The sequence below is a fragment of the Anoplophora glabripennis genome, unplaced genomic scaffold (assembly GCF_000390285.2).
Source record: "Anoplophora glabripennis isolate ALB-LARVAE unplaced genomic scaffold, Agla_2.0 scaffold32, whole genome shotgun sequence".
In the NCBI taxonomy this organism is placed as follows: domain Eukaryota; kingdom Metazoa; phylum Arthropoda; class Insecta; order Coleoptera; family Cerambycidae; genus Anoplophora; species Anoplophora glabripennis.
The window spans coordinates 548,735-567,735 of record NW_019416220.1 but is presented as its reverse complement, the minus strand read 5'-3'; the positions used below and the strand labels follow the sequence as shown (position 1 = coordinate 567,735).

Here is a 19,001-nt window from a genome sequence, read left to right as displayed (position 1 = left end):
GTCGTTCCAGACTAATATAACCAGATTAGAATTTCATTTGCCTCTGTTAATATCAAATTATTTGAACGTATGATATGAAGTCCTTCTGTTCGCGTGTTACAATTTAGCCACTATGTACGTACAAATATTAATCACGTACTTGCTAACTGCTAAACTATTCACCAAATGCCAAGATAATAGGAATTACTTCAGCGGCATACTGTAATAGATACCTATGGGATGTTTGCAGGGCTAGCATTAGTACGCAGCTTCGTTAGTTTTTAGTTATTTGGAGGAGGTATAGAAACACTCACTTCGTATGGTCAGATTAGTAACAAAACTGAAAAAAGAACTCACAAACATTCTATTTAAAGTGGAACCACATGCTGCCTCGAAGATAGTAGACAATAAATCTTATAAATAAGTAAAACCACAATTTCTACAAGGTATTAATCTGATTAAAAATTTGTATGGTTAATCTGCATGGAAATTGTGTATATGAAGAGGGAAAGCAAGTGATGCATAACTTCATTTTTGTCAGTTCCCAACTTAGGTGTTTCCTTTCGTGTCGTATGCGTGGAAGTGTTAAAGTGTGTTTATTTTCTCATTTTAGACATTCAAATGCGTTTTTTGAGTTTGAAATCGTATGCGATTGTTGGTGACCAATCTCTTAATAATCAGGGTACTCGTAAACGAGCGATTTTAACAGATCAAACGTTGTATGATAAAAAATGTGTATCATCGAATTCGAGCACGAAACGAGGAATGTCGGTGAGCGATGCCATGTGCAGTTCTTTAGTAAAAGTGTAAAATTAACAGGAGGATAAGGACAGTGAGTCAACTGAAAAATGGCTTGCGTCTTCTTTGCCTCACATCGAACCTAGTGCAGGGATTGTCATGGATAGTGCGCCTTACCATAGTCACCAAATAGAAATTTTTCCAACATCTGCATGGAGGTATTGATGAACATATTGAATATAAAGGCACCATGTTAAAAGTACAATTATTAGTAGTCCAGATCAGTACAAATTGGTGTATTTAGAGCAATACGTACAATATTTCAACAATTGATAGTAGATTTGTCTGTTGTAGCTACTTTTTAGAAGCAAATCAACAAAATTCCAGTAAATACAATTCACATTTTGTTTTGCTTCATTATTATTTGAAAATATCACATCATTATCGGCAAACAGTTTATATTACGCCCTCGTAGCACAATTTAGAGACTTTTCTCTCGAAGTGGCAAGTCAGTTTAAGGTAATAGATTCAGATAAGGTACTTTTGTAAATTAAATCGAGTGGCAGCCGAGAATCACTTACTTTACGAGTTCGCTTTTGTTTCCTTGTTTTTACTGAACATATTGTATTACGAGAGGTGAGATTAAAATTGCAAACAAAAGTTTGTAGTAAATCAAATAATTATACACGAACTGCAAACGTGAGATTTAGTTTTTCTTTTTGTTGCGTCGATTTTATTCCCTCTGCTTCGTGCATTTGTGCCAGGAATATATGCCGCTCTGTGTAGTATACTGGAAAATGATGGAGTAATACATACAATGTCTCTGTTATTAATCGGCGTCGTCGATAAAATACTCACAATATTAGTATTTGTGTTTAAGTAATAATAATAATAATAATCATAGAAGGTGCATATAAGCAAACACGTGATTTTCTATCTAGAAAAATTTTTATTTATTTTTCTTTTCGACTGGTATTTCTACATACATAGAAGGTGTAATTTTAAGTGTTTGTCAGTTTTTTAGGGGTCATTCCTATTTTTATTTATTGTATAAATGAATCATTTTAAAACAAAAATACTCAGAATTTAAAAAAACTTTCGCACCCAGCCACCTACATCGAAGTACTACACATATTTAACGTAAACATTAAGCAATGTAATAAAAATACCCAGGACGGCAGCTGTAAGTGTGGATTTATGTGTGCATTTGGTTTTAATACTGACAAAGTATTTCATACTTATAAGTGCGTCAGAAAAACGTTTAATTATTTATTAATTTGAAAAATTTACTCACTTGCGTAGTCTTGGCTGTAGGTTTTCACTTCAATGTTGCTTTTATCTGTAACAAGAATGGAACGTTAAATGTTAACAGTAAATAAAAGGAATCCGGAATTATTATTTTACTGTAACTACTTTAGAGAAGATTTTTATTTAAATTTAATGCTCCGTAAGCAGAGAAGGAAATATTGCGATACAACATAATATCAAAGGATTACCACACAGAAGAATTCGAATAAGTCTTCCGTTCCGATAAAGAATGAAGTATTTTAAAAGAGACCTCTCCACTGAAGTTTAAAGCGATTCATATGTTTACGTATTTTATTTTCAGCCCTGCTCCTGCTGTGTAAACTTGTAGTTTTTTATAAGCTCGCAACTACACAAAGATGTTGTAAATAACATGAAGTAATCAGGCATATTTTATATCAGGCAAGATTAATTTTTCACGTTCCAACTCTTCTACGGCTTTTTTAGACTTGATAAATTGCCATGTGTTCCAATAACATATTTTAGTTGCGAGGAGAGGACAAAGTTAAAATCGCTTAGAAAATTCAAAGGGTGAAACAAGGAAAATCCCGCAGACTAGTAATTTTCTTGACAGATAACGTGGCAAACTCGCAATTCCTTGGTGCACATACCTAAATAAATGGTCACTTTTTGTGTGGACAGTTGTTCTCAAAATGTACACGCAAAAAAATTCTTGGTTCAAATGTACATTTGATTTTAAGGTGTCGCACGTTTATACAGGGTGGGCCATTGTGAGAGCCATGTGAGAAAATAAAATAACTCCCTTGTTAATCATAATACAGAAAAAAAGTTTATATAAAAGTTGTACAGAATCAAAAAACCTAAAGGGAAAAATTAATTTGAAACCCACAGGGCGATGAGTAAAAACGGGACACGCCATATATTACATTTTTTAAATGGAATACCCTGTTATTTTTAAACAAATGGATTTCTGAGAAAATTCTGTATATGGCAATATAAACAGTTTAATATTTTAGTGCGGGGTTGCCAAGTTATGTAGAAAATTCTTCGAATTTTGGAAAAACATGACCTCAAAGAAGTTGTATTAACTTTCAACTACTAACACTTGGAGCAAAAATATTTGACAGAGTTATAGCCAAATGTTAGGCAAAGACTCCTATATTAGCTAATATCGATATTTTATACAGGGCATTTTTTACAATACGATCATTTTAAGAAAGTTCAAGCTTGATTTTCTAAAATTTTTCAAATGGAACACCCTGTATTTTATAGTTCTATTTTATTCACGTATCAGTCCACTTCAACTTTTATTAAGTATGTTCTACACCTAAAGTTGTTAGTATTTAAGATAGCAACATTTCTGGAAAAACCTAATTTTTTTTAATAGTTTTGGTCGAATGGTTGTATATACTTACTTTAAGAATATATTTGGATATAAATATTTTTCAGTAATAGAAAATATTTTATTTCTAATTCACAACACCTATGATTGTTCGTCAGTTTAACCAACCAGACATTGGGTCTTATTGATGGTCCTCATCATTATGTCGTTAGAACGATCCAGCTGCTTTGGTGTCGTTACTCACAAGGAGATGTGTATACACAGAGCGTAAGTGCTGGCTCCATCTATCGTGCTACTTCCCACCTATGCCATTCTGTGACCTACAATTTTCTTTCAAGAAAATATAAGTTTGATTATAATATGTTACATTTCTCTTGAATAATTCCTACATTAAATTTCACACAAAAAAGGTATACTTCTTTGAAGCCAAAAATATTTCGCAGTAAGAAAACATTTTTGTGGTTAACATTAACTAAATTTGACAAACCCTTACGTTTTTTTTCAAAATAGATATTTTCGATATTGTTTCGATTTTTTTTTTGGTGACTGTATTTTATGTATGGCAAAGCGAGAAATAATTATAAAAGCTGGAATAAAAGTATTACATTTCTATTTCAGAATGCGGCATTATTAAATAAATAATACTGACTGGTTATAGTCGTATTACGTACGGGTTTCATCATAAAAATTTACTTCCCTTCCGAGTATTTCATTTGAGTTCATTAAGTATTTATAATCATTTTTCCATTATATATGACGATATATCAAATTCAGCGTATTGGAAAAATACAATAAAACTCCAATTTTCACTGGACGTTATTAAACTGTCTGATATTGATGTGTGCCACATAGAAAACGTTTTTATAAATAAAAGAGGATTGAAAAAAATGTCGAAAAACGTCGGCTTTTACTTTCACACAGTATGTTTTGAATTAGATGGTAGAGTAGGTTAAATTGTAGCAAAGATGCATAATTTAGTACATAATAATTTCTCGAAATGCAATCGAAAATAATTTGACAATCTATTTGAAGAGTTACGAGAAATTCGTAAAATAATTTTTGGTCCTTTATCTTTATCCTTAACTTACAGAAATCATCTTATTGCAAAAAATGTTACCTATGATTAAAACTTGATTTAATTTACTAGCAAATATGTGTAAATACAGTGTGTCCTAAAAAAGTGTCGGTAATGTTATAGGTCTGACAAACATGGCTCAAAAAAATAGAAAATTATGCAGAAAAGTGACAATTTCTATTTATTAATTGACCTGTTTCAACGATTTTTTTAAATTTCAACTAGAAAAAAAATATGAATTTTGTTCCATCATTTGGGGACACACCGTATACACATATGTCAGGGGTTTCAATATCCATTACTCAGGTAATGCTACAAAAAATATAATCAATCAGAAAAATCCACGTGAACCTCCTTATCTATTATTCACGAATTTGTTGTTCTTTAAGATGATGAAAAAAGTTGAGGGAACAAAATAAAACTTTCATACTTTGTTGATTCAATCGATTGCATCGAGTGGATGGTAACGTCTCAACACAACAACAAGCGTATTTTTTCCGGAGAACGTTAATATAGGCTAAGTGCACTTAGTTGACATTGTCTCTACATGCTCCTATTTCTAGAGGGAGCAATTATTAAATTTCTACCACCCTTAGAATATACACGCTGAAAAAAAATTGTTTAGGCTCATACATAGCAAAAAAAGTCACGTATTAATGGGTATTCCCAAAGGAAGACCTTTATCCTATAATCAAATCGTCTATACATAAGTTTTGTGTGGCGGAAGGGGCGATATATTATTATTTTGCAATTCTTTTTAACTGTAAGTAATATTTATTAAACCTTTATTTGATTTATACATTAAAAATAGTAAACATCTGTTGGAGAACTTTTTTCAAGTAATTTTAATACTAATTATTAATTATTTAATGGTAAGTTTTGATGTTGTTAGTTTATTCACTAAAGTACCGGTAGACAAAACACTATTCGTCCCTATTCGCCCAGGTTTCGATGCGTTCCCGTTAGCTATGCGATCGAACGTCGAGTCTGACTACTTGCAGTTATATAACCAGGGGACAAGTACCTGGCCAGTACGTGTGACATACGATCATAGATAAAATTAAGAAATAGTACTTTAAAATTATAATTTTTGAATAAATCTAAATTGCAAATTGATAAATGTAATCTAATTGTTTAAAAATAAAAAAAGAGTGTTAACTTTAAAAATTTATTGTGGCCGTCCTAATCAACCGATTCCAATTTTTCAAAAACCATTTGAAAGGTTGAGCGGTCTTTTCTAAGTGAAACAATTTTCAAGTATCTAGATGCTTTATTTAAGGCTGTACAACATTTTGAAAATTTTTCAAAATTACTTTCAAAAAATTATTTTACGAAAACTGGAAACGATTTTAATGAAATTTGGTGTGTTGTTTTATTATACTCTACAGTTTTTTTTAACCAAAATTAGAATGACCTCGGATCAATTAAAATATTTTTAAAAAATTATTCAAAAAACTCGATTATTTTGCGTTTTTTTTCAACATTTATTGCTGTTTTGCAATATCAGTAATAAATTTAAACATTTTTAACTTACAGTATATTATGCAAGATTCAATTCTAAAACTTTTTTTCCTTTTCAATATTCTTCCAAAATGCATAGGTTCCAAGATATAAGTAAAAAACTCGGATAAAATAGGTATTTTTAAAAAATTTTTTAAACATTTTTGCAATTTTGAAAATGTTCCGGACCTCGCCCAGATCTAGGGATCCACACTTTTATTATGTGAGTTGTCCTGAAGGTATTCCAACAAGAATTAGCTTGCCCCCTCTTACATCCAAAAATTGGGATATTTCGACAGATCCGCCCTGATCTATAAGTCAAAAGTATTTTCATAAAAAAATAACACCTGATTGGTCCTGTTGGCTCAAGATTTGCTATAATACGTAACTTCAGAACAATATCTACATAGAACTAATTTTTTTTAATGATTTGTTAATACCTTAAATACTTTGTATAATTAGAATGGTTTGTAATTAATTTGTCTGATTGACAAATGAGTTTTTCCGAGTAAGTCAGGTTAATATTTTGTGTTGCACTTACATTGTCGTTGTTCTTTTAGCAGAGAACAAGTTCATATTGTCAATAAAAATTCATCAGGAAACGCACAGAGCCAAATCGAATTATTAAGGCTAGCGTAGCAAGAGAAATTGCCTGCGATTTTTCATTGTAATTCTATTTGAGAGAGCATTCAATAAGCAGGATTGCTTTCTATATTGCCTGTCAGGCCTGAGGTCCTTAAGTCCAAAAGACCTTTCCTAGGCCTATATATGCAACAACATACACACGTATACAGTGTTCTCAGTAATACGTGATATGGGACATCGGGAATATTTTTGTTTTTGTTTAAAACCCGGTTGTATGAACGCCTTTATCAGTGTAATTTTTTTAAAATATATTACTTTTGTATGACTTTGCGACATGTTATTTTAAAGTCATCATATTTTTTTATGTCCATATGGACGCAGTTTGTGTGTCTTTATTGTTAAATTTATGTTTGATTACAAAATAAGGTTAATAAATATCATTTAATTAATTATACACCTAGGTACTTGTGAGAACGTCAGGTCTTTACAATACGGTGAGACTCCAAAATTAAGAAATACAAAATGGCGGATCCAATATGGCGTACGAAAATGCTGAAGATGCTCTGATTGTGCTGAAATTTGGTATTGCTAAGTTTTCGTGGTCGCTGATTTCGAATCCGTACTCAAAATTTAAAAATTCAAAATGACGGATCCAATATGGCGGACAAAAATGCTAAAGATGCTCCGATTTTGCTGAAATTTGGTACTGAGAGGTTTTCTGGGTCGCTAATTTCAAATTCGTACTTAAACTTACGAAATTCAAAATGGCGAATCCAATACGATGTCTATAAAATTACTAAATGAGATTTTCAACTTAATTGCGTTTACATATGGAAAATTACAGTATTTGCAAAATATCGCTGAATGAGTTCAAAGTAAGTTAAGACTTTAACACCTTAAATTTGGCAACTTGTACAAAACCGAAAAAAAAGAAATAAAAATAGCTTAGCAAGAAATCACAATACCCAAGTCAGGATAAACGAACAAAAAAGTTGTATATTACAAGGGCGTAGGATTAACAGTTTTCTAAATTCAGCGAGTATTAATATTGGGGTGTACACGCGGCAGACTTGTCCTGCGGAAAAAATGTTACTTAAAACTGTTATTTAGTAAATTTCAAGACAATTGTTTTCCAGTTTTTAAATAAATAAAGTAAAATGTATCGATTTTGTAGTACGGAGAAAGTGTTGTGCTTAAATTTTAGCTCGAATTTTAGTAATTATGAATCTCTTACAACTTTTAATCAAATTATGAATTTGAACAATATGTAATTAAAGTACCCAAAGATTCACGTCGTCCAAATAATCATACGTGTTAAAAATAATTTAGGCACTTACCAAAAAGCAAAATTCAGTAATTTTTAAATGCACAAGTACAATTCAAACTGCAACATATGCTCAAAATGTCCACCACCATTTTCAATGCACGCACGACACCTTCGAATCCAATTTTCGCGCACTCGCTGGAAAACACCTCAAGAAAAGGAAATAGTGTACGCCAAAAACACTCAGACACGGTCCAATTCCAGATACCAACTGAATTGCGTATTGCTGGACAGCTTAGTACCTCGTGTTATCCTCCGTGCCGTTGTCACATTGCTCGACATGAATTTTATCGAATTTTAAATTTATTACAACGCCAATTAACTTCAGAATTCAGAAGTTCAATTTTTCAAATGTTCAAAATCTGTGCTTTTTATGAGAGACATGCATTTTCCACTAAAGTATTGTCAATATCGGAACGCCGATTACTTATACACTTATTTAGGACACCGTAAAGTATTTTTCAGAATTTTTTCTGATTTTTTCGCAGCGTCGTTTTTTATTATAAATTAATAGATAGGTATTACTATAAATTATTAGAAAAAAAAAAAATTGAAAAATCGTTTTTTTCTGCCAAATAATAATAAATAAGTAGTTGAAATATTTTTTATAATAGTGTCGTAAAGGGTTTTTCATTCGTAATCAGCGACCCGAAAAACCCCCGAGTACTGATTTTCATGAAAACTAAAAAAAATTCTGAAGTATTGGTCCGCCATATTGGCTCAGCCATTTTGAATTTTACAATTTTGACTTCTAGTTCGTAATCAGCGAGTCGAAAAACCCCCGGGTACTGATTTTCATGAAAATTAAAAACTTTTTTTGAATTATTGGTCCGCCATATTGAATTTTACAATTTCCCGAAAATACTTAGATGCCGCATTAAAAAAAAATCCAACGAGAAATATAATATATGGCTCAAAAAGTTAACCTCTTTCGCGCGCTTTGTCACGGTTTATTATAAAATTCATCGGATTATGTGAATATGCGCAAAAATTCACCGGTTTTTCTTAAACTACACACTTTAAGGAATGGTCAAAGCATCGAAATTCACTAATATGCGAGTATAAGATTCCGCCATTTTTCTGTTTTTTATTTTTGTACTTTGCGCCATATTACAGTGATTTATCGAAGAAAAATGATGGATGAGATGCAATAGCAGACTTTTGATTTGTTGAAATACAACAGTACCAATGAAATATTTGAAAAGTAAAATTGCTGGTTTCATACATAATTTTAAAATTTTAAGTCGTTGCCACACTGAGAGTAGCCGATCAAATTCAATGATAATAATTTTTCAGTTTCCTGGCCCATAGTACATTGCCTGAAAGCATACGCAACGACACCGGCGATACCACAGACGAACGTGAGACCACACCCGTCATCCTACTGCGCATGGAGATGAAGTCGCACGCAGCGATGGGGAGACCCGAAGCCACGCCCTCTACCCCACTCCACGGAACTAGAAGCGCATACGGTGCACTTCATAGGAAATTTAAATGGGACCTCCCACCCCACTCCCACCACTGTACTACACAGAGTTAGATATACGAGCAACAGCAGCGACCATCTCACTTTTTTAACAAAAGTTGTTGAGAAAAATAGGTCCTGGTCATAAAGATCCCCGCTTGCGGTGTTCCACACGCTCTTTACGTGTTCCTGTGAATTTTTGGTCCACCGTGTAGGAACGGCGTGTGTGTAGGGTAAAAGGGCAGAGGACTGCACCGCCAGAGGGCGCACAGTATCGGCTTTACGGGCTGGTTGAGTTGCATGTGAAGCACGCTCTCTTGAAGGATAGCACGACAGACGAGTATAATTGCGCCCAGACGTGATCAGAGTTTGATACAACCCTGGGTGATCACTTGCCGCCGCTGCAGAAAATTCGATTTTTCAAAAGGCTACATTCTCAATTAGCCGTCTCGGGGGCGCCCTTAAAATGTTCCGGGCGGCCTCCAACTTCCAAACAATTTACATATCACTTATTATTCAGCGGGAATGAGCAATGACAGATACATCCGAAGTTTTTTTATTTATCGTTTGTATTCCGCGGTTCGGTTTCTGTGATTTACTGTTTTTCACGCGCGCCTCCGCCTAGAATGGGAATAGGCACGCCACAAAAAATATGCCCCGTATTAGGAAATTGATCGCGGATTAGATAGGGAACGGGAAAAGGGTATAAAAAATAACAAGGGTTTTTGAAATTCCGGCACCTCCTTGATTTAGGATCTATTAACCTAACGCAGTTAATTTATACAGGGTGTTTCAGAAAATAAAACAAATGTAAAAGGATCAGGGGTAATAGAATATCAAAAAGCAAAATTTTTACAGGGTGTTTAACTGGTTTAATTTTAACAGACGATTGAATACATTAAAATAAACAAAAAAACCTTATATGACATGGGTCGTAAACTCAACTATTTCCGAGAAAAAAATTATCAAAATCTCCAACTTGATGTACAAAAGTTCGATTAATTATGGAATATTGACATATGCGTGCATAGAATACCATAAAATACAATATTTATCATTTTTTTAACTTCTTTTTACTTAATTCTAAAAAATAATTAGCGTTGTAATAAATTTAAAATTCGTTAATCGAGCAATGCAACCACCAATACACAATTCAGTTGGTATCTGGATTCGACCGTGTCGGAGTGTTTTTTGCGTACCACTATTTCCTTTTCTTACGGTGTTTTCCAGCGAGTGCATAAAAATTGGATTCAAAAGTATCATGCATGAGCATCATTGTTGTAGTTTGTTTTGTACATGTGCTTTTAAAAATTGCTGAATTTTGTTTTTTGGTAAGTACCTAAATTATTTTTAATACAGCCACACAAAAGAAAGTTATCTGTACTTTTCATGCGACATATGTTATCTGTAGTATTTTTGCCTCCTGATCATGAATCCGTTGTCAGAATTGAGCTATCACATCACAGGAATTTCCTAACCTCAAAAAACAGGTCAAAAACAGCAAAAATTCTCGAAAAAGTGCTAGGAAAAATACAAAATATTTATTTTTCTATATTCAAATGTTCATTTATATGGTTAAGACTCCACCGAGCTTTCCACGGTCAGAATTGATGGTTCTTTTTCTAACCTCAAAAAAAAACGGGTCAATTAAGGTCAGATATCACGAAAAAGTAGCGCGCCAAATTTGGTATACGGGGCTTTTCTGGGCCACTGACAACGAATCCGAGATCAGATTTACAAAATCAATTAGCTATGTACTCTATTACTTGAGATTAGGCAGAAAACCCGTGAATAGATCTTGTACAGGACAAATAACAAGATATAGCCGAAAAAAAGAAGGTTAAAACATGATTGGTTACTCAGGTTATAAAGTAAACAAAAATATTACAAAATGAATTTCGCAATTCTGGCCTCGAATTCGTGATCAGTAGAGTTCGGGCCTCAGTCGGATGATCATAACCGTCGCGTCGGCCTTTCGCTACAGAGCATCGTACGAAACCGGTAATAACTGCAGTTACTGGCTTCGCGTTTGCTTCGTGTATACGTGTTTTAATATTCTAATAATGTCGAACGCTTCAAGGGGTAAAAAACGACATTTTGCTGATAAAGTACGAACATTTATTTATTTTTATTTATACCTACCTATTTGTTTACGATGAACACGCCTATGACTAGCCAACCAAAAGCCCAAACTTTATGAAGTGATCAGCTACCCCGAAAACCCCTGTATACCAAATTTGGCGCGAATCTGTGATTTTTTGAAAATTTAGTCGGCCATCTTGGATCCGCCATCTTGAATTTTGCAAAATTGACATCGGATCCGTGATAAGCGACCCGGAAAACTCCCGTATACCACGTTTGGCGCAAATGTGTTACTTTTTTAAAATTTGGTCGGCTATCTTGTATCCGCCATCTTGAATTAATTAAAAACCAAGTCTGAGTAAAAAATGACTCAATAATAGTTAAATTTAAATCATATTAGGGAAAAAGTCAACTCTAAATTGGTTTTATATACTCAGAAATAGAGTCAGAAGTCAGTCAATTGATAGTTAGCAGTAACTCGAATTTGAGTAAAACTCACTCATTTCTGATGCAATAGTTTCACTCAGTTGTACTCATACTAATAGAGTGAGAATTTCACTCAATCGGGTGTGGACAGAAATTGATACATTATTGAGTAAAATTGAGTGAAATTTGAGTGAAATTTTTTTACAGCGTAGTGAAATATATAGCATTCGAGTTTAAACTTGTTTAATATCGAAATAAATCAGTAAATAGTAGGTACCTAATAAAATATTTATCGAACTGAAAATATTAAATAAAATAACGGATATGAATTTGAAGTATTTATTTTTGTCGAGAACCTTATAATTTCGATCGAGGTATGTCAGTTAGGTTCAAATTCGAAATTTGAAAATCTAAATACGAAATTTTGGACTTCAATTCAATCGTGAAATTTCGAAATTATTACTCAGTTTTAAATTTACGAGTATCTAATGATAAGAAATATCAAATTGCAGCTTGAAATATGGAATTAAAACAAAATTGTGAATTCAAATATGAATTTTTACTCAGAATAGAGTCAAAAGTCACTCAATTGATAGAAGTAACTCGGATTTGAGTAAAACTCACTCATTTCTGATGCAATAGTTTCACTCAGTTGGACTCATACTAATAGAGTGAAAATTTCACTCAATCGGATTATTGATTAAAATTAAGTGAAATTTGATTGTTTGTATTTTCAGTTTACGTTTAAAGTCCGGTATTTCACCTGCAGAATTTTTATTTTTAAGAACAAGCAAAGTTATGTTGAGTAAATTTCGAGACCTGTAAATGAGTAGGTCATTTTATTTTCTTAAACGGTGACAAATGCGTTTCAAATAATTCCTTAAATATTTTTCTTTTCAGCGTGGCGGAAATACCCACTCGCTCATGTCCGATTTAATCAGTTTTGATGTTAAATATCAAAATTAATTGTCAGTTGTGTTTTTTAAGTGCACCGAGATTTCGTCAAAGATTTGCTCGAGCGCAGTGCCGAAAGGCGAAGTATCCATTTTCCGCTGCGAATTTAAAGACTGTATCTACTTAATTACAGTTTCATAATTATTTTAAAATTCCGGCGCGCAAGAGTTCTAGTTCCTCGCAAATTACAAAGCTAGGGAACATAATTAAATCGGAGATTTAATTTTATGAAACTTAATAAGTTCTTACAGTTAACAGCAAACGGCTGGACGATTATATCTGTCCGGACCCCGTTAGTTCTAAGGTGCTACTCGAGGGGTCAGCATGTGTTCTTGGGCTTTGTCCGCCTCTATAAACTACCTCGAAAGGATCACGTTGTGGGAGAACTTCACACGATACGAATACTCCCAGAGGTAATACCATTGTCGCAACGGCACTGCTTGTTCTTCCTATCAATATTACGTTACAAATTTTATTGTTTCAAAGCCCAAATAGAAGGCGGACTGGTAATTTAAAATAAGATATTAAGGTTCGTTGCCGAGCGGAATGGACATTTAGCGGAAATGAGACAATTGCACACACACACATACAACACAGCCACGGCAGGGTCTTACTCGAATACAATGTATTCACAAGTAGTATTCAGTACAATATTTGTGTAATAACTATTCATGTACTAAACATTTTTATTTGACAGTATGCAGTATTCATATTTATATCTTTTAGATATGTATTCGAGAATCAGTTCTCGGAAATAGTATTCAGTAAAATATTTATGTAATAAGTATTCATGTACTGAATATTTTTATTTGACAGTATGCAGCATTCGTGTTCATATCTTTTAGATATGTATTCGAGAATCAGTACTCAGAAATAGCATTCAGTAAAATATTTATGTAATAAGTATTCATGTACTGAATATTTTTATTTGATAGTATGCAATATTCGTGTTCATATCTTTTAGATATGTATTCGAGAATCAGTACTCAGAAACAGTATTCAGTAAAATATTTCTGTAATAAGTATTCATGTACTGAATATTTTTATTTGACAGTATGCAATATTCGTGTTCATATCTTTTAGATATGTATTCGAGAATCAGTACTCAGAAATAGTATTCAGTACAATATTTGTGTAATCAATATTCAAGTATTGAATACATTTGTTTAGAAGTATTCAATGTTCGCATTCATCATTCTTGATATGTATTTATTAGCATTCCATAGTCGGAAATAGAAGCAAAAGTAGTAAAGGTACTCGAATGAATACCTACGATTATGAATACTGAGAAATACATCAGTAGCACTTGTGTAATAGGTATTCATGTATTGAATATTTTTATTTGTCAGTATGCAATAGAAATGTATTTGAGAATCAGTACTCAGAGATAGTATTCATAGGTATTATTCTGTACAATATTTACATAATCAGTATTCAAGTATTGAATACTTTTGTTTGGAAGTGTTCAATATCCGTATTCATCATTTTTAGATATGTATTTGGGATTCCGTTGTCGGAAATATTCATGATTAGTGAAGGTATTCTATGAATATCGAGGATTATGAATACTGAGGATTCAAGAATACCCGGAAATCTTATGTGTCTGTATATCTATAATAATTTAGTAACATCTTCTCATACATAGTTAGTCTCTGTAATAAGTAGATAAATAAAACAAATAAAATAACAAATAACAAATAAAAGCTGAAATCAATACTGTCTGTAAAATGCGATGAAATAAAGTATGATCCGCTTATTTTAAATAGGCAGAAAATATTGTTCTGCTTATTATCGGGAATTTTATTCTAAATAATGAGCACTGACCTTTCTTTTACTTTTATAAGTATATTAAAATTTTCTATAATTGTGCTACCGTTGTTACATAGATATTTTTGAATTATAAATCTTTACAATATATAATTTTTGGATTCGGACTCCAGATTCGTAATCAGCGACCCAAAACCTGCAGCAACATGAAAATGTAATTCTTTATAAAAATCTTCGGACCCTTAAAAATAAAATACTTTCTTGATTTTATATACAGAGTGTTAATTTCATTGATAAATCTAAAAGTTACTATAAGTAGGTACTAACAGTTTTTGAAATATTGAAGTGTCACTGATATATATTATTAAGAAATGCAAGAATGTAGTGAATGTGAAATTTCGATTGTTTTTTTAAAAAGAAATGATTATTTATATCATTCCAGTTAGATGGCTTGAACACACTTGTGATTCTCCTAATTAAGCCGAAAAATGATCAACAAATCATAATTAATTAAAATCAATTGAATTCAAGTTGGGACTTATAGGTCATTAAATATTACTGTTTGCTAGTACACACGAAAAAATAACATTTGAGTTATCGTATTTGATTTAAATTCTTTATAATATGTGTAAAGTATCTTTCCACTCATGAGTGTACATTTCAAAAAGATGTTCACACAATTGCTGAATAAATAATTATAGAAGAGACTCACGCAGTCCTATGCGTGTGTTATTTTTTTACAAGGGAAACTCATGAGTGGAAAAAGGTACTTTACACATACTATAAATAATTTGATAAAAATGAGATGACATAAGCTGCATTCTTTTGTATGTTTGTAGAATTATTATAAGAATTAAGTAAACTCAAACTGTCGTTTGTGAAGGTAGTGTCACGAGCCGTTGCTTTTTAGAACGCGCCTCTACTGGATGGAATTATGCATACATAAAGCAATTTCCTACGAGTTTGCCCCCGAACAGAGCAAATAAGTTCGACACTATTTCTGCCATTCATTGGATCATTACAGCCCAAATACCTCTCGAAATCAATTTATCGAAAATCCCAAGTTCCTGATTGAGGTGCTTACAAAAAGTGAGCAGAGCGAGCAGCATTTCCTTTTATTGTTGACTGCTTTGGTTTATTCTCAACATGCGGGTTGATTTGACACTCGCGGAGGTCTAATAATCCAACAAAGGAGCTTCTTTGCCGGCTCTCAGCACTGTGTAGCCTATTATTTGAATAGACCATCTCTCTGTTAATACAACAATGCCGTCCGGATCTTCTGTTAGACATACAGAAGTTATAATTCATTAAAATCTCAAGTCCAACAACAATAAATTGTAAATACTAATTATCAAAGAATTTTTGCTTTAAAGTAGATAATCGATTAAAGAGGCAACAACAAAAATGTACTTTAATTTAAATTAATTCACTAATATTATATTGCAGTTGTAATAACTACTAAGAGAACAGTATATTTATTATTACTGAGTACATTATAAGTATAAAATTCAAAATAATTGTTTATGTGTAATGTAACACTCTTCGCGAATGTCCCATGAGTGAAAACACGCTTAACACTTAACACATGAGTTGCATACTTAACACACGAGTTGCATACAACATTTTTTCTGCCACCGGAAATTGTGATAAATTATAAATAATGTACTTTACGCATTAATGCGTAATGTATTTTATGCCTTAATGCGTAATGTATTTCATTTCGCACACTATAACGTGCATACGGAATATTTCTGCCAATCTAGTTTTTCCAATCCAATTTATTTACTCAACAAACAAACACGTGTATCTTTGACATCGGAAATAAAGAATTTATTATAATATTTTATACTCGTATTTACATCCATTATTTATAATTTTCAAGTCCTTTAGTTCAAATTATTGTACGCTATGTGTTTAAATTAAACATTAAGATAGTATTGTACCACCGTGTACAACTTTTGTATTATTTACTAGGACTGATTAATCAATAATGCATTCCAAGTCGAGACCACAAGGAACTGTCATTGGGACCATTTATCCTCCGAGGAGAATTAGTCTTGAAATAGCACTTAGTAATTAATCAGCACCCTGTATAGTGCACTAATCCCTGAGGAAAAACAGCTTAGATTTATTCCTCCGTCTGTAGGTATTCACGGCGTTCAGTCGATTTAAAGTTTCAAGTCATTTTTTATTAGAATTTCTGCCAAATGAGTAGGCAGGATGTGTAAAAACTGAACGATAAATGCACAAACGGTAAAAAAATAGTTTCTACTACACAAAATACAATTTGCAAGAAAGCTGAATACAATATGTTTCTGTTGATAAAAAATAGAATGTATTTAACATAATTTTATTAAACACTATTACATAAAGTACCCCGATTTACGCACCAGCGCGTAAAGTACTACAGTTTATGCACTGTGCCTCAAATAAAAGAAGACCCTAAGTCAACTGTTTGAATCCAGCCTAGTGATAAATCGTCACTGTACTGTACCAGTGTAAAAAAGCTACATTTCGCGTAATGTATGGCGTGCGTAAAGTGAGTACTTTACGCGCGGTGAAAGAAAAATGTTTCTTTTTATCCTCCTTTTAAAAGTTCGAACTACTCATTGGAAAATAAAAATTAGATGTAGGTTATTAATTGAAGCAAGTTCGAGAGAGAGAGGGATTGCATTTTACTGGAATCCTTGAAAATATTTGTAATAAGCGGAAAGTTATAAAAAAGTTTTTTCAAATGCGTGACGTTATGGAAGATTGTGAATCTTATTAAGAAGTAGGGCTAGAGAGTTCTTTACATACTAGTTGCACACTCGGCCTGCCCTTTGTTCCGACGGCAAATTAACTCGATTTACGCACCAGCGCGTAAAGTACTACGGTTTACGCACCAGCGCGTAAAGTACTACAATTTACGCACTGGGCCTAAAATCGATTGTTTGAATTCAGCCTAGTAATAAATTGTCACTGCACTGTACCAGTGCGAAAAGGCTACATTTCGCGTAATGTACAGCGTTCGTAAAGTGAGTACTTTACGCGCGGTGAAAGAAAAATGTTTCTTTTTATCCTTCTTTTAAAAGTTCGAACTTAATCATTGGAAAATATAAATTAGATGTGGGTTATTAATTGAAACAGGTTCGAGCGAGAGAGAGATTGCATTTTAGTGGAACCCTTAAAAATATTTGTAATAAGCGGAAAGTTATAAAAAAGTTTTTTCAAAAGCGTGGCGTTATGAAAGTTTGTGAATCTTATTAAGATGCAGGGCTAGAGAGTTCTTTACATACTAGTTGCACACTCGGCCCGCCCTTTGTCCCGACGGTATTAAAACTTGTAATTTAATATCGCGTGTACTTTTATTAACTTTTTCATCTCTTTGTTTCGGTTTTGATACCAAGATGCACTGTTTCGATTCCACCACGCTTTTCACGTTAAGATGTTTTACTGAAAGAATCTTGGAAAATAATCATGGTCTTTATTATAATAATATGCAGCCTTATTTTTTTTAATATAACGAATAAACTAAGTTTAGTGTTATTGTGTTAGTGTACAAACGGTACTAAATAGAACATCTCTAATTAGCTAAGCATAATAGCATATTGTTGGTATAATTTTCTTTTGTCTGATTGGCATTTCGCGTTTTTTCACTTGTTACCTTTTTTAATAGCAAGAAGCTGGCACTCCTGAGATACATTAATTCGCCATTTCATCAATCCACTTCCCGTTAAACAGCCCCGGTAATGATATGCAATAATTGATCCCACCGAAAGAGGATGAGCATGGAGGAGTCTCAGAGACACAGTAATATCCGGGAATGAAGCATTAAGGTTTCCACCACTTATTAAAGGTAGTGCTGAAGTTACTCCAGGCTTCTGGATAAGGCTGGGATTAGTTAGCCGCGAATTCCTCCCTGTTACATTCTACAATAATTTGCATTATATTACTACGTCAAATTGAGTCTTAAGAGCAGACGCCACCTAACTTCAAACTAGACATTTATGAAAATAGCCGAACGTTAAATGATCTAGGATAAAGTTTTACGCCGTACCCGTTAAACTTCTTGGATGTATGTTTATTGTTTCTTGCCGCATTATCATCACTTTTAAGGCAGGGAACTGCTAAATACCAGCATAAAAATTACAATGTTGCGGGAAGCTCCAAATTAACTTATTTTAATGCGGAACTGCTTTGTTTTACGTACAGCATAATGTAGACTTGAAAATACACTGATGGAAGCAAAGGATAATGAACCTTTTTCGCTCTTAATTTAACAATATTTTTTCTGTATAATGTGAAGTATTCTTTTTATAATGATTCTTCAATGTGAACCTATGAAAGTTATCTTATATAAATTATAGAACATTTCCGGAACATTTCAAGTTAGAACAATGAATTTCTAAACTGGATATTGCTATTGTACTTTAAATCTAATGAACATAACAGCTCTAAAACTTAGCCACACTTATTCTAAAGCAGCTACGGCTCCTTGCATGTGAGCCCTAGAAGT

At 32.8% G+C, this 19,001-nt stretch overlaps 1 long non-coding RNA gene across 1 annotated transcript in view; it reads right to left on the bottom strand.

Moving 5' to 3' along the window:
• LOC108906250 overlaps positions 1-2,056 on the bottom strand; it is a 107,754-nt gene extending 105,698 nt beyond the window's left edge. The window contains exon 1 of the long non-coding RNA XR_001964290.1: positions 2,012-2,056. This is a non-coding gene — a long non-coding RNA (uncharacterized LOC108906250). The remainder of the gene's footprint in view (positions 1-2,011) is intronic.
• Between the last annotated feature and the right edge of the window lie 16,945 nt (positions 2,057-19,001).